This window comes from Bufo bufo, unplaced genomic scaffold, assembly GCF_905171765.1.
Source record: "Bufo bufo unplaced genomic scaffold, aBufBuf1.1, whole genome shotgun sequence".
In the NCBI taxonomy this organism is placed as follows: Eukaryota; Metazoa; Chordata; class Amphibia; order Anura; family Bufonidae; genus Bufo; species Bufo bufo.
The window spans coordinates 164,825-177,706 of record NW_024400105.1 but is presented as its reverse complement, the minus strand read 5'-3'; the positions used below and the strand labels follow the sequence as shown (position 1 = coordinate 177,706).

General features: G+C 40.5%; 4 non-coding genes and 2 pseudogenes across 4 annotated transcripts; all 6 read left to right on the top strand.

The window, feature by feature from the left end:
* The first annotated feature begins 646 nt into the window (after window positions 1–646).
* On the top strand, window positions 647–837 carry LOC120983601. The gene has a single exon (XR_005775143.1). It is a non-coding gene; the product is annotated as a U2 spliceosomal RNA (small nuclear RNA).
* Window positions 838–6,915: 6,078 nt separating this feature from the next.
* On the top strand, window positions 6,916–7,086 carry LOC120983568 (annotated as a pseudogene).
* A 1,032-nt stretch (window positions 7,087–8,118) lies between these two features.
* LOC120983599 lies at window positions 8,119–8,309 on the top strand. The gene has a single exon (XR_005775141.1). It is a non-coding gene; the product is annotated as a U2 spliceosomal RNA (small nuclear RNA).
* A 1,033-nt stretch (window positions 8,310–9,342) lies between these two features.
* On the top strand, window positions 9,343–9,533 carry LOC120983597. The gene has a single exon (XR_005775140.1). It is a non-coding gene; the product is annotated as a U2 spliceosomal RNA (small nuclear RNA).
* Window positions 9,534–10,564: 1,031 nt separating this feature from the next.
* On the top strand, window positions 10,565–10,707 carry LOC120983572 (annotated as a pseudogene).
* A 1,422-nt stretch (window positions 10,708–12,129) lies between these two features.
* Window positions 12,130–12,320, top strand: LOC120983535. Its single transcript, XR_005775110.1, has one exon. It is a non-coding gene; the product is annotated as a U2 spliceosomal RNA (small nuclear RNA).
* Window positions 12,321–12,882: the final 562 nt, after the last annotated feature.

Genomic DNA, 12,882 nt, shown 5'->3' with positions numbered 1-12,882 from the left:
CCTTTTTTGTATCAAGTTGGCTGGATGTAACCATTTAGCTTTTGCAGTGCTTCAATAAATGAGTAAAGTTTGCCTGTGTCTCCCTCTTGTGGATCTTTTGAACTGGATTACTTAGTGGCTAAAAAGTAGCCCAGCACTTCCTATGCAGCTGGACCTACCTTGTCTGTTCAATGGACGGAACACTGCGCGTGTCACAAGAGCCTTGTCAGGTCAAGAGGTCAAAGAGGTCAAGTAAGGTCAGCTATTGGATGACATCACAAGGGCCCTGATGGAACACTCAACAATGGTGCCGTGACATCACAATCAACAATGGTTATCCTTTTTTTTTTTTTTTTTTTTTTCCTTTCACTCACTACTATTCCTATCATGCTTTCTGCTTGGCGTGCTTTGGCACCGCACCAGGAATTTCGTGCGAAGAAAAGGCGTGTCCAAAAGTCGCGTGTGGGCGGAGCTATGCAGATAGCAAACACGAAAAGAAGCATGCTGGTGTGACTTCTGTGCGTAGGACGCGCGTGAACGTTTTCCCCGGTTTGTGAGAGAAAGAAGCCTCCCGGACTGTGTATTGGGCTGGGGACAGTAGTCTATTGCCTTCATTAGTGCTCTGCATTGGGGACCATCGGCCTGTACTGCGAACCCTTTTCAGGTTATCGCTTCTCGGCCTTTTGGCTAAGATCAAGTGTAGTATCTGTTCTTATCAGTTTAATATCTGATACGTCCCCTATCTGGGGACCATATATTAAATGGATTTTTCGAACAGGGAGATGGAAAAAGAGCTTGCTCTGTCCACTCCACGCATTGACCTGGTATTGCAGTACCTCCAGGACCGGTGCACCCCTTCTAATCCAGTATGAAAAAACAGAATGAAATTGAAATGGATTGCAAGCATCATCCTTCCAGCCAAGCAAGTGGAAAGTTGTGTGTGTCGTGCCTCCTTCAGCTTCTCCTCTGTCTGCCCAGTCAGTGCAGTGTTGCTTTTTGCATATAATACCTGCATCTAGTCTGTCAATCTCCTAATTGCATCAGCTGTCGGTTGTTTCCAGCACCAAGCAACCCATTCAGCCCCAGTGTCGTCACACACACCCTGGATCCAATTAAGACTGATGATTGGTTAATTGGCTTATCACCTGAATGAATTGTTTGGACCTCCCCTCCTCCACGTTTGATTTGGGCCTGTTGTGCACACCTCGGAGGGTTGCTGAGTCGTCTCTGGCAGGCAATTGACCCTTTTTTGTATCAAGTTGGCTGGATGTAACCATTTAGCTTTTGCAGTGCTTCAATAAATGAGTAAAGTTTGCCTGTGTCTCCCTCTTGTGGATCTTTTGAACTGGATTACTTAGTGGCTAAAAAGTAGCCCAGCACTTCCTATGCAGCTGGACCTACCTTGTCTGTTCAATGGACGGAACACTGCGCGTGTCACAAGAGCCTTGTCAGGTCAAGAGGTCAAAGAGGTCAAGTAAGGTCAGCTATTGGATGACATCACAAGGGCCCTGATGGAACACTCAACAATGGTGCCGTGACATCACAATCAACAATGGTTATCCTTTTTTTTTTTTTTTTTTTTTTTCCTTTCACTCACTACTATTCCTATCATGCTTTCTGCTTGGCGTGCTTTGGCACCGCACCAGGAATTTCGTGCGAAGAAAAGGCGTGTCCAAAAGTCGCGTGTGGGCGGAGCTATGCAGATAGCAAACACGAAAAGAAGCATGCTGGTGTGACTTCTGTGCGTAGGACGCGCGTGAACGTTTTCCCCGGTTTGTGAGAGAAAGAAGCCTCCCGGACTGTGTATTGGGCTGGGGACAGTAGTCTATTGCCTTCATTAGTGCTCTGCATTGGGGACCATCGGCCTGTAATGCGAACCCTTTTCAGGTTATCGCTTCTCGGCCTTTTGGCTTTCGATCAAGTGTGGTTGAGAGTCAGGAGGCAGGTATTGCAGAGGAAGTCGTGCTCTTGGCCTTGTCTGTATTGACTTGCTGCTATTGGGAGTGGACGGATACTGTGATTCCTTCAGCTGGAGGTTCGGGATTCGCTATTGGAAGAGTGCTGCTGTTTCAGGACGTGGATTCGGGACTTTTTGGCGGACTGGGAGTGATCGAAATCCTCGCTGAGGGTTTACTTTTTTGGAAAAAAGGAGAAAGATTTTGAAGATGGCATTTGTAAGGAGGAACCAAAGGCAAAATGATGATCGTCCGGATTTTTTTTCAGAGGACTTCGCTTTGAAGGATACTCTTCGTTTTTTTGTTGATCCGGCTGTGCGACAGGTAAAGGATTTATCTTTTATTTATCGGGAAATTTTATGTCCCATCTTGGATATCAAAAAGGAAGATTTTTTTTGTGTTCAAAGTTTTTTTACAAGAGGCATCTATGATGTGACCTTGGACTCAGGTTTTCTTTGTGAAAAAGCTTTTGCCCTTTATGTTGCAAATAAAGGGAATCAAGCTTTTAAGGGGATAAAAATCTCCCCACTGTTTCAATTCCAATCTAGGATTTTGACTATTCAAATGTATAGTCCGTTTATTACGGACCAAGAAGTGGAATCTTTTTTATACAGGTTCTGCGAAAAAGTGACCCTAAAAAAATTGGGGTACACAGATTTTGGAGTGTGGAATGGAAAAAGGATCTATAATGTAATCTTTAAAAAAGATCCAAGTGAATTCGGTGGAGTCTGTAGGCCTCCTCCGATTGTTTTCATAAATCGGTGTAGAGGCTATCTTTTCTTCACTGGGATGCCCAAATATTGTAGGGCGTGCAGAAGATATGGGCACGAGGAGGTTGCCTGTAAAAGGTGTTCCGAATGTCCAGGAACTAACCATCAGGAAACCGAGTGTCCAAAAAAAAGTGAAGATCAACAACAGAATGGAGAACAACAGCAGAGTGATGGAAGTCAACAGAATGAAGATCAACATCAGAGGGAAGAACATCAACAAACTGATGGTCAGCAACATGTTGAGGTGTTGCGGCAGATTAGAGATCTACAACAAAGTGGGGGTCTAATAAATGAACAACCCCAAGGGGAAAGAAGAGATACAGAAGAGAGAGGAGTGGATGTGCCTCAAGGAGTGGTGGATGGTCAAGGAACGGAAGATCTTGTTTCAATGACAGTAGAGGCTGAAGTAAAATGTGTCATGGAGTCCCTGCAAAGTATAGCAGGTCAAAGTGGAGTGCCTTGTGGCCAAGAACATATGGAGATACAAGTAAAGAGCTTAAAAAGAGGTGTGCGAGAAGATGAAGGTGTAGATGAGGGGGAAAAAAATAGAGGTGATGAGAAAAAAAGAGCAGTGGAGAGGGAAGCGTTTGATGTGTTATCGCCTGTTAGTTCATGTGATTCTGAAAATTTGAAAATTGAGGAGTTTGAATCTGTTACCGACGAGGGCGGGGGAGTTAGCCCTATGTTGAATGTAAAAAGATGATAAAGTGTATGTCCCTGAATATTCAGGGGTTTAAGAACCCAAGGAAAAGAGTAGCGTTTTATGATTATTTAAATAACGAATGTTTTGATTTCATTTTTTTACAGGAATGTAATATAGAAAAAAGAATGAATTATGATTATTTTAAGAAATTTTGGAAAGGGAAAGCAGTTTTTTCAGGTGGAAATGAGTTAAAAAGTGATGGAGTTGGGTTTTTGTGTAGTGGCGAATGGGATATTATAAATTCGGAAGAAATCTATCCAGGTAGAATTTTGATGGTAGAAGTGGAGAAAGGAGATAAAAAATTAAAGTGTTTTTGTGTGTATGCGCATACAGAAAAACAGAAAAGAAATGAGCTATTCGATATTGTACAACTGTTTATAACCGGAAGTCAACCGATTATTATAGGGGGTGATTTCAATTGCTCGGTAGGAAATAAAAAGGATAGTTCGGCTTCTAATTGGAAAGGCTTCATAAATTCAAAGAATCTAAAAGACGTATGGGAGGTATGTGGAAAAAAGAGTGAAGATGAAATAACTTGGAGTAATAGGAGGTGTAAATCCAGGATAGATTATTTTTTTATATCTGAGCATTTTAGGGATCCGAGTTTTAAAACAGAAGTAAATTGTTTTTCAGATCATAAATTAATAATAAGTAACTTGGTTTTAGGTGGTATAGAGAATAAAAGAGCAACACACTGGAGTTTGAATGTATCGCTTTTGGAAGATGAAATGATAAGAGAGCAGTTTAAGTCTTTTTATAATAAATTAAAAGTAAGCAAGAGTTGTTTTAATGATATATCAGAATGGTGGGACTTCGCAAAAGAGCAAATAAAAAGTTTCTTTGTAAAGGTTGGAAAAAGAAAGGCGATGGTTAAAAAGCGATTATATTCTAATCTAAATGCGAAACTTCAATGTATGTTTTTGCTAAGGAAAAATGGTATAGAGGTTGAGGATGAAATAGAAGAGTTGAAAAAACAAGTTAAAAAGATTCTTAATGATAAAGGGAATGAAATTATATTTAATGCAAGGGTGAAAGTCCTAGAGCAAGATGAAAAGTGTTCTAAGTATTTTTTTAAAAAAATAACGAATAAAAAACATTTTATTGAAGCTTTAGAAGGAGAAATAAGTTTAGAAGGAAAGTTAGAGAAGGCAAAGGATTTTTATGAAAATTTATTCTCTGTCAAAAAAATTGATGAGTCCTTGAAAAATTATTTTTTAGAAGAGTTGGATAAAAATTTTAATAGAATAGATAAAGAGAGTTTGGAAAAAGATTTTACAAAAGATGAGATTGAAAATGCGATTAAGAGCTTTCAAAACTTGAAAACACCGGGCCTAGATGGATTACCAATAGAATTTTACAAAATTTTTTGGGAGGTAATCTCAGAGGAATTTTTGGGTATTTTTAAGTATATAGAAAACCGTTTGAAGGTCCCGAGGTCCTGGGAGGAGGGTTTGATTGTTTTATTACATAAAAAAGGAGAAAAACATCTTTTAAAAAATTGGAGACCCATAACGTTGTTAAACACCGATTATAAGGTTTATGCAAAAGTTTTAGCAAATAGGTTAAAGGGTGTAATAAAAACTGTTATAGATGTAGATCAATCTTGTGCGGTGCCTTTGAGAAAAATTAGTGATTCGTTGATTTTATTAAGAGATATTATTTGGGATATGAATGATAGAAATCAAAGTTTGGCTCTTATGTCCTTAGATTTCGAGAAGGCATATGATCGGGTTGCACATGAGTTTTTATTAGAAGTTTTAAAGAAAATGGGTTGTCCGGAGAAGTTGATTAGATATATTAAATTATTATATGGGAATTGTTTTAGCAAAGTGTCTATTAATGGTTTTTTATCTGGAAAAATTGCTCTTAAAAGTGGTGTAAAACAGGGATGCCCCTTATCTCCAATTTTATTTATTTGCGCTATTGAACCCCTTTTGAATGTTATCCGAAAAGATAAAGTGGTAAATGGTTTTTTTATTCCTGGAAGTAGTAAGGAACAAGTTAAGGTTGTTGCGTATATGGATGATATTACTGTGGTTATTAGGGACCAGAGAAGCTTAAATAGAGTACTTAGAATTATTGAGTGGTTTTGTGAAGCTTCCGGTTTTAAAATTAATTTGGATAAATCAGGTCTTTTAGCTACTAGGGGTTTTAATGTGGAGGTGAATTGTGATTTAAAGAAGGTATCGGAGTTGAAAATTTTAGGTGTATTTTTTTCAGAAAATTGTGGGAATGTGAAGAATTGGGAATCCTTGCTCGAAAGAGTTAAAAAAAAGATTAGTTTTTGGAAATTGAGGGTTTTAACGTTAGAAGGAAAAATTTTAATTATTAGACAAGTGCTACTCCCCATGATTGGATATATGGCAGCAATTTTTATCCCACCGTTTAGGATGATGAGGAAAATTATTAAGGAATGCTTCAATTTTGTTTGGGGGTCAAAAATGGAACGGATTAAAAGAGAAGAATTGTATAAACCTAAGGAAAAGGGTGGGAAAAATTTCCCTGACATTAGAAAGTTTGTGTTGATGAAATATCTTGCATATTGTGTTAGTACTGTTTTGGGTCCAGAATCAAAAGTTAAGTCTTTTCTTATTTATAACTTGGGATTTTATATTAGAAAATACAAATGGTTAAAGTTGGAACTGAGTAGGCCTTATAGATTTTTACCAACAGAACATTATATGGTTTTAGAGTCAACTTTGAGAGAGTTTAAGATTTCCTGTTTGGATGTTAGTATTTTAACAAATCATAGGAAGATTTTGGCAGTTTTAAAGGAAAGAGTTGAAATGAGTCCTGTTAGTTCTTTCTCATATAAAACAGTTAGTGATATTTGGAAAAATATTAACATTCCTGGTGTACAAAATGAACAAAGTGATCTAACATGGTGTATAATAAAAGATTGTTTATTAACAAGAGAGTTTCAACATAGACGAGGGTTAGTAAGATGTGAAAAATGTCCTAGAGATAGGTGCTATGATTGTGAAACACCAATACATGTTTTCTGGAATTGTGACTTTGCAAAAAAAGTGTGGAGAAAAATAAGTCATTTGATAAAAGCAGTAAGCACCTTAAGTCTTTTAGAGTATAAGATAGTATTTTATGGCATAGGAGTTAAAAAGGAAGATTTTAGAGTGGTTTGGTTTATTATATCCTGTGTTAAGCTAGCCCTGTGGAAGTGTAGGAATATTTTGTTGTTTAGAAGAGATGATTTGTCAGTAGAAAGATGTATCAAACTAAGTCTAAATTATTTATATACGTATTTTTGGAAAGATAAAAAAGATTTAGGAGAAGAGGAAGCAGAAAGAATATGGAAACAAAAAAACTGGAATATACTTACTTTATAAATAGTTTCATGTTGTATGTATTTTTTGGTGAAAGACAAAAGATGTTTTCACGATGATGATTTTTTATTCTTAAGATATGAGATCCAAAATTTAAGATAAAAGAATCTGAGTGAAAAAAAAAAAAAAAAAAAAAAAAAAAAAAAAAAAAAAAAAAAAAAAAAAAAAAAAAAAAAAAAAAAAAATCTGTTCTTATCAGTTTAATATCTGATACGTCCCCTATCTGGGGACCATATATTAAATGGATTTTTCGAACAGGGAGATGGAAAAAGAGCTTGCTCTGTCCACTCCACGCATTGACCTGGTATTGCAGTACCTCCAGGACCGGTGCACCCCTTCTAATCCAGTATGAAAAAACAGAATGAAATTGAAATGGATTGCAAGCATCATCCTTCCAGCCAAGCAAGTGGAAAGTTGTGTGTGTCGTGCCTCCTTCAGCTTCTCCTCTGTCTGCCCAGTCAGTGCAGTGTTGCTTTTTGCATATAATACCTGCATCTAGTCTGTCAATCTCCTAATTGCATCAGCTGTCGGTTGTTTCCAGCACCAAGCAACCCATTCAGCCCCAGTGTCGTCACACACACCCTGGATCCAATTAAGACTGATGATTGGTTAATTGGCTTATCACCTGAATGAATTGTTTGGACCTCCCCTCCTCCACGTTTGATTTGGGCCTGTTGTGCACACCTCGGAGGGTTGCTGAGTCGTCTCTGGCAGGCAATTGACCCTTTTTTGTATCAAGTTGGCTGGATGTAACCATTTAGCTTTTGCAGTGCTTCAATAAATGAGTAAAGTTTGCCTGTGTCTCCCTCTTGTGGATCTTTTGAACTGGATTACTTAGTGGCTAAAAAGTAGCCCAGCACTTCCTATGCAGCTGGACCTACCTTGTCTGTTCAATGGACGGAACACTGCGCGTGTCACAAGAGCCTTGTCAGGTCAAGAGGTCAAAGAGGTCAAGTAAGGTCAGCTATTGGATGACATCACAAGGGCCCTGATGGAACACTCAACAATGGTGCCGTGACATCACAATCAACAATGGTTATCCTTTTTTTTTTTTTTTTTTTTTTTCCTTTCACTCACTACTATTCCTATCATGCTTTCTGCTTGGCGTGCTTTGGCACCGCACCAGGAATTTCGTGCGAAGAAAAGGCGTGTCCAAAAGTCGCGTGTGGGCGGAGCTATGCAGATAGCAAACACGAAAAGAAGCATGCTGGTGTGACTTCTGTGCGTAGGACGCGCGTGAACGTTTTCCCCGGTTTGTGAGAGAAAGAAGCCTCCCGGACTGTGTATTGGGCTGGGGACAGTAGTCTATTGCCTTCATTAGTGCTCTGCATTGGGGACCATCGGCCTGTACTGCGAACCCTTTTCAGGTTATCGCTTCTCGGCCTTTTGGCTAAGATCAAGTGTAGTATCTGTTCTTATCAGTTTAATATCTGATACGTCCCCTATCTGGGGACCATATATTAAATGGATTTTTCGAACAGGGAGATGGAAAAAGAGCTTGCTCTGTCCACTCCACGCATTGACCTGGTATTGCAGTACCTCCAGGACCGGTGCACCCCTTCTAATCCAGTATGAAAAAACAGAATGAAATTGAAATGGATTGCAAGCATCATCCTTCCAGCCAAGCAAGTGGAAAGTTGTGTGTGTCGTGCCTCCTTCAGCTTCTCCTCTGTCTGCCCAGTCAGTGCAGTGTTGCTTTTTGCATATAATACCTGCATCTAGTCTGTCAATCTCCTAATTGCATCAGCTGTCGGTTGTTTCCAGCACCAAGCAACCCATTCAGCCCCAGTGTCGTCACACACACCCTGGATCCAATTAAGACTGATGATTGGTTAATTGGCTTATCACCTGAATGAATTGTTTGGACCTCCCCTCCTCCACGTTTGATTTGGGCCTGTTGTGCACACCTCGGAGGGTTGCTGAGTCGTCTCTGGCAGGCAATTGACCCTTTTTTGTATCAAGTTGGCTGGATGTAACCATTTAGCTTTTGCAGTGCTTCAATAAATGAGTAAAGTTTGCCTGTGTCTCCCTCTTGTGGATCTTTTGAACTGGATTACTTAGTGGCTAAAAAGTAGCCCAGCACTTCCTATGCAGCTGGACCTACCTTGTCTGTTCAATGGACGGAACACTGCGCGTGTCACAAGAGCCTTGTCAGGTCAAGAGGTCAAAGAGGTCAAGTAAGGTCAGCTATTGGATGACATCACAAGGGCCCTGATGGAACACTCAACAATGGTGCCGTGACATCACAATCAACAATGGTTATCCTTTTTTTTTTTTTTTTTTTTTTTTCCTTTCACTCACTACTATTCCTATCATGCTTTCTGCTTGGCGTGCTTTGGCACCGCACCAGGAATTTCGTGCGAAGAAAAGGCGTGTCCAAAAGTCGCGTGTGGGCGGAGCTATGCAGATAGCAAACACGAAAAGAAGCATGCTGGTGTGACTTCTGTGCGTAGGACGCGCGTGAACGTTTTCCCCGGTTTGTGAGAGAAAGAAGCCTCCCGGACTGTGTATTGGGCTGGGGACAGTAGTCTATTGCCTTCATTAGTGCTCTGCATTGGGGACCATCGGCCTGTACTGCGAACCCTTTTCAGGTTATCGCTTCTCGGCCTTTTGGCTAAGATCAAGTGTAGTATCTGTTCTTATCAGTTTAATATCTGATACGTCCCCTATCTGGGGACCATATATTAAATGGATTTTTCGAACAGGGAGATGGAAAAAGAGCTTGCTCTGTCCACTCCACGCATTGACCTGGTATTGCAGTACCTCCAGGACCGGTGCACCCCTTCTAATCCAGTATGAAAAAACAGAATGAAATTGAAATGGATTGCAAGCATCATCCTTCCAGCCAAGCAAGTGGAAAGTTGTGTGTGTCGTGCCTCCTTCAGCTTCTCCTCTGTCTGCCCAGTCAGTGCAGTGTTGCTTTTTGCATATAATACCTGCATCTAGTCTGTCAATCTCCTAATTGCATCAGCTGTCGGTTGTTTCCAGCACCAAGCAACCCATTCAGCCCCAGTGTCGTCACACACACCCTGGATCCAATTAAGACTGATGATTGGTTAATTGGCTTATCACCTGAATGAATTGTTTGGACCTCCCCTCCTCCACGTTTGATTTGGGCCTGTTGTGCACACCTCGGAGGGTTGCTGAGTCGTCTCTGGCAGGCAATTGACCCTTTTTTGTATCAAGTTGGCTGGATGTAACCATTTAGCTTTTGCAGTGCTTCAATAAATGAGTAAAGTTTGCCTGTGTCTCCCTCTTGTGGATCTTTTGAACTGGATTACTTAGTGGCTAAAAAGTAGCCCAGCACTTCCTATGCAGCTGGACCTACCTTGTCTGTTCAATGGACGGAACACTGCGCGTGTCACAAGAGCCTTGTCAGGTCAAGAGGTCAAAGAGGTCAAGTAAGGTCAGCTATTGGATGACATCACAAGGGCCCTGATGGAACACTCAACAATGGTGCCGTGACATCACAATCAACAATGGTTATCCTTTTTTTTTTTTTTTTTTTTTTCCTTTCACTCACTACTATTCCTATCATGCTTTCTGCTTGGCGTGCTTTGGCACCGCACCAGGAATTTCGTGCGAAGAAAAGGCGTGTCCAAAAGTCGCGTGTGGGCGGAGCTATGCAGATAGCAAACACGAAAAGAAGCATGCTGGTGTGACTTCTGTGCGTAGGACGCGCGTGAACGTTTTCCCCGGTTTGTGAGAGAAAGAAGCCTCCCGGACTGTGTATTGGGCTGGGGACAGTAGTCTATTGCCTTCATTAGTGCTCTGCATTGGGGACCATCGGCCTGTACTGCGAACCCTTTTCAGGTTATCGCTTCTCGGCCTTTTGGCTAAGATCAAGTGTAGTACCTGACAGTGCTGCCTTGGTCTTGGCCGGAGGTGCCCCGGGTACCCGGACCCTCGGCCTCTGGCGGAAGCCGTAGTTTATAGCTGCGGTGGAAGCCAGTGCTGCTATTGGGGGGACGGCTTAGTCCCGGGGCAACGAGAGGCGATCACTATTGTCACCGCACATAGCTGCGGGGGGCATTGGATTTTGAAGGGTTGGGTGTATTCCCAGCAGAAGATTTTAAGAGATGGATTTTTCTGAGAAAAGGAACTGTTTGCGTCTTATCAGCAAGAGTGACGTTGGGAAGACCTGGAATGAAAGTTACATCTTGGACCTATTGGAGCAGTATGGAAGCATCAAAAAAGAAGATATTTTCTGCATGCAGAGAGATGGCAAAAGGAGGTCGTTTGATGTGACCTTAAGGTCTGAAAAGAAGTGCATGGACTTTTTTGTTGCCTGGAACGAGGCTTTCAATTTTTTTCAGGATGTGGAAGTTTTTGTTTCGTGTATTGGAGTGGAAAAAAAACTTGTGGTTGGAATGGAAGATCCTTTTGTGGATATATATGTAATTAAAGAGTTTCTGGAAAACAACGAATTGATCGTAAGGTTTGAAAAGAACTTTGTGAATTCAATCGGAGTTTGGGATGGTAGAAGAAGATTTAGAGTATGGACAAAAAAAGAAAGTGAGGAATTTCCTGTTGGGAAAATATGTATTAAAGGAAAAAAAGGGTTTTGTTATTGGGGTAAGGAGAAAAATTTTGATCAAGTACGGGAAGAAGATAAGACTACGGATATAAGTGAAAGTACTAAAGAAAATGGTATTATAGTGGATTTTCCTCCCTTAGTGGAGAAAGCTTCTGAGATGAAATCTGATTTGGTAAGCAATGTCAAGCCTTCTTTGGAACTTCAGGAAGTAGGAGGAGTTAAGAAAGAAGAGGAAAATAAAAAGGAGGAACTAAGCGGAAATAAAATAGCTGAAAATAAGGATGAGAAAAGGGAAGACGAGCAGGTAGAAAGGAGGGAAGATGAGGGAAAGAAGAAGGAAGAATCACAATGGACGCATAATAGAGAACTATGGGGGAAAATCGATAAGTTGGAGTTTTCAGGGGTTTACCTTGATTCTATATATGACAAAGTAAGAAGATTGATGGATAAGGATTTGTTTCAGTTTTTTGAGTTTTTTAAAGTGCATCCGTTTGATCAAGCTTTTGTGCCACGGGGTTGGAAAGATGGTATGCGAATTTCAGGGAAAACTATGGTGGTAATGATGTATTATGCTTGGATGGGAGGTTTAAGGCCGGACTAGATAAGAATGAAATAGTGTTTTTAGTGGGGGGGGAAAGGGGAGAAAAAAAAAACAAAAAAAAAAAAAAAAAAAAAAAAAGAAAAAAAAAAAAAAAAAACCCTTTCAGGTTATGTATTTTGTGTTTATGTATACTTCTGTTGTATTAAAGGAAAAAGAAAGAAAGATATATTACAACCCTAATGATGAGTTAATTATGAAATGTTGAGGACTGAAGATATTACATGTCTTTCAACGATGTACTTTATATTTAACCCTGAAGGGTTTAAGAAAAAAAAAAAAAATCTGTTCTTATCAGTTTAATATCTGATACGTCCCCTATCTGGGGACCATATATTAAATGGATTTTTCGAACAGGGAGATGGAAAAAGAGCTTGCTCTGTCCACTCCACGCATTGACCTGGTATTGCAGTACCTCCAGGACCGGTGCACCCCTTCTAATCCAGTATGAAAAAACAGAATGAAATTGAAATGGATTGCAAGCATCATCCTTCCAGCCAAGCAAGTGGAAAGTTGTGTGTGTCGTGCCTCCTTCAGCTTCTCCTCTGTCTGCCCAGTCAGTGCAGTGTTGCTTTTTGCATATAATACCTGCATCTAGTCTGTCAATCTCCTAATTGCATCAGCTGTCGGTTGTTTCCAGCACCAAGCAACCCATTCAGCCCCAGTGTCGTCACACACACCCTGGATCCAATTAAGACTGATGATTGGTTAATTGGCTTATCACCTGAATGAATTGTTTGGACCTCCCCTCCTCCACGTTTGATTTGGGCCTGTTGTGCACACCTCGGAGGGTTGCTGAGTCGTCTCTGGCAGGCAATTGACCCTTTTTTGTATCAAGTTGGCTGGATGTAACCATTTAGCTTTTGCAGTGCTTCAATAAATGAGTAAAGTTTGCCTGTGTCTCCCTCTTGTGGATCTTTTGAACTGGATTACTTAGTGGCTAAAAAGTAGCCCAGCACTTCCTATGCAGCTGGACCTACCTTGTCTGTTCAATGGACG